This window comes from Astatotilapia calliptera, chromosome 3 (genome assembly GCF_900246225.1).
Source record: "Astatotilapia calliptera chromosome 3, fAstCal1.2, whole genome shotgun sequence".
In the NCBI taxonomy this organism is placed as follows: domain Eukaryota; kingdom Metazoa; phylum Chordata; class Actinopteri; order Cichliformes; family Cichlidae; genus Astatotilapia; species Astatotilapia calliptera.
Genome location: NC_039304.1, coordinates 28,311,413 through 28,314,149, shown reverse-complemented (window position 1 = coordinate 28,314,149; position 2,737 = coordinate 28,311,413). Strand labels below are relative to the sequence as shown.

The 2,737-nt window shown below is 38.8% G+C and overlaps 1 long non-coding RNA gene across 1 annotated transcript; it reads left to right on the top strand.

Moving 5' to 3' along the window:
• The first annotated feature begins 2,099 nt into the window (after nt 1-2,099).
• LOC113012925 (uncharacterized) lies at nt 2,100-2,346 on the top strand. Its single transcript, XR_003270777.1, has 2 exons — nt 2,100-2,138; nt 2,216-2,346. It is a non-coding gene; the product is annotated as an uncharacterized LOC113012925 (long non-coding RNA).
• Nucleotides 2,347-2,737: the final 391 nt, after the last annotated feature.

Genomic DNA, 2,737 nt, shown 5'->3' with positions numbered 1-2,737 from the left:
AAAAGTGGATGTTGCATCTGTGGCTAAACCACTGTACCCAAAAAAACTTTAAAAATCTACTGTGTGTGAGGCTGTGTAAGTAAAGCTTGCCCTTCACACCCGCGTGTAATAAACCATTTGTTGGGGGTTGTGGATTTGGCACCTCAGCATTGTGAAAGTGGGGAAACATGTTTCTGGCTGTGCATAAGATTTCTGCTTACAACTTAGAATCTCAGTTCTAAATGAAATTCAGATGTTTTTTTAAGTATGGCTAATGTATTATTTGACTTCTAAGGCACACACACACACACACACACACACACACACACACACACACACACACACACACACACACACACACACACACACACAAGAACAACACAGAGAAGAAGAAGAGGGGGTCGTTTTACTACGCATCATAAAAACGCAATCATTCATCTTCCAACTGTATCTTTCTGTTCTGGCTTTAGAGTCATAGGTTGTTTACTGAGCCGTACTTTGGGAGTCATACTGTTGTGATACTGAGGAGAAAAGGGTAAGGTTTGATAGACTAAACCCTTACACACATAACTTGAAAAACCTAAAGAGTGTGTGAGACTGCTAGCTGTGTCGTTCAGCATTAAACTCATCTACAAATGTGTTAGTAAAGAGTGACTTGTACTTCTGTCCCATTAAGCAACGGTTTAACAAATTTCACTGCAAACTATAAAAGGAATCTGGATTTATATAGAACATAGTAGTGATGGATTAAGTGCAGGAAACACTAGTATAAGGTGTCTATTGAACAAATCTCCTTCAGCGTTCAAAATGACCAAAGTGAGGACCACAGGCGTTTCTCTCGGTTGGTTGTGTTCAGGGAAAAAGCAGCTAAATACACTGAGACTGCTCCGCATTGTTAGCGAGTTAACTCTGGATATCTGTAGGTTTTGTCAAACTTGGAGTGAACAAAAGCAGAAAAACAGTAAAAGATGCAGACAGTGAAAGTCTGGTTTATTTCATGAACACAATGAAACATTTTACAGTCCACAGAGCAAAGTAGCATACATGATAAATAGATACACATAACATGAGAAGTAAAACTCGTCGTCTTACCACATGTTATATTCTGTAAACTTAAAATAACCACAGAAATTAGAGTTTAGTGTTTTAAGTCATCTATTAAAAACATGAGTCAACATTACTGAAGTGACGCTTTAACGATGCTTCTTATCACCGTGTTTATGATGATAAAACATGTTCTCTCGTTAGTAGTTGTCTGCGCTGTCACTTGTCATGAAAATGTCCAGAGCCAGGGTTCCTCTTTAATTACCATTGATCATTAATAGGGTCACAAAAGATTTGTCACATTATCCCCATAAACAAAATTGCTTTTATAGAAATCATTGTGATACAAATATTTAGATTCTTGATTCACAATGTGCACGAACTCAAAATCTTTAGAGGTTCATATTTATAAAGTATCGCAAATAATACATTTATACCATTGTATGAGCTACACTTCTTGTAAAAAACTGATTGAAAAAAGCTCCTGTTGTGACCTTCCTTCTGTGAGGACACACACACAGAGAGAGAGAGAGAGAGAGAGGGGGAAGATCATTAGGATTGGAGGCGTTTTTGGATTTTCACTTATTGTTGGCTTTACAGTCACATAAAATTCATTCCAATTTTTTTGCCTTTGCTTCAATTAAGGTGTTTCTTTAAATCTACAGCAGCTTCCTTTTCAAAAAGTTTACTGACATAGTAAGGAAGTAGCTAGGGAACTCAGTAAGTATGAGCAACAACAGCTTAGGGACTGTTTCTACAATAAAGAGGAATTCATCATCATCCGCAGTTCATCAAAAAAAAAAAAAAGTGCCATTAAAAACAATTCAGCAGATCCTCAAAGTATGGATACAATCTGTTTTCAGCTGTAGAGGTACGCTTCATGTACTTATCAACATGCAGTTTAGAGGCTTGCATTAGAGTGCTTTGGTACTTGGGCCTCTTTTATTTAGCACGGTTATACCATTGTGTATTTAGCTATATAAATATGCTCAAGAGTCTATTGTATGTTTGTCATGCAATTAAAAATTCAAAAATATAATTTTTAAATCAGTAACTTTGCAAATTTAGCGCGGACCCTCACCCCTCCCTCCGGCTCCCACGGCCCCGCTGTCACCGTAAGACTCATACTCTTCCCCCACGTATGCTGCTATTTCCCCGCGCCCCAATAATTCTTGTCCTTTTTCTGTTGCAGCCTCCCACAGTCCCGTTTTCGGCGTTCCTGCGCGACTCATCTCCCGGTCCCTTGGTTTCTCGAGTTTCACGCGTGTTTTCCTTCTACCCTCCCGGGACACCTTCAGTTAAAATAAAGTTTATTTTCTCGTACTCCTGTGTGTGTTGGCTCTGCTTCTGGGTCCAGCTTGTGCGCTGAACTTCGGTTCATGACACTAATAGTTTTAAATAGAGCACCACAAACAACAGGTATTCCTTTAGAAATTAACTTTTCTTGTGTTACTTCTAAAAACTACAGATTCTTAACTCTGCAACAGTTAGACAGAGTTGGTTACAGTTAGGCCCTCAACAGTCAGCAAAACAAGTCATAAAACAATAAAAGAGGCTCCCTTATCAAGAGCATCCCAGCACTGTAGTTCCATTACAATCAGTTTCCTTTATTTTATCTTATCATGTCAGAGGCCAACTGAAACCAAGTCCACCTATATAAAAACACCCCATCAGACACACAGTAGTTTCCTCAGCACTTCACAACTGCCGCAAG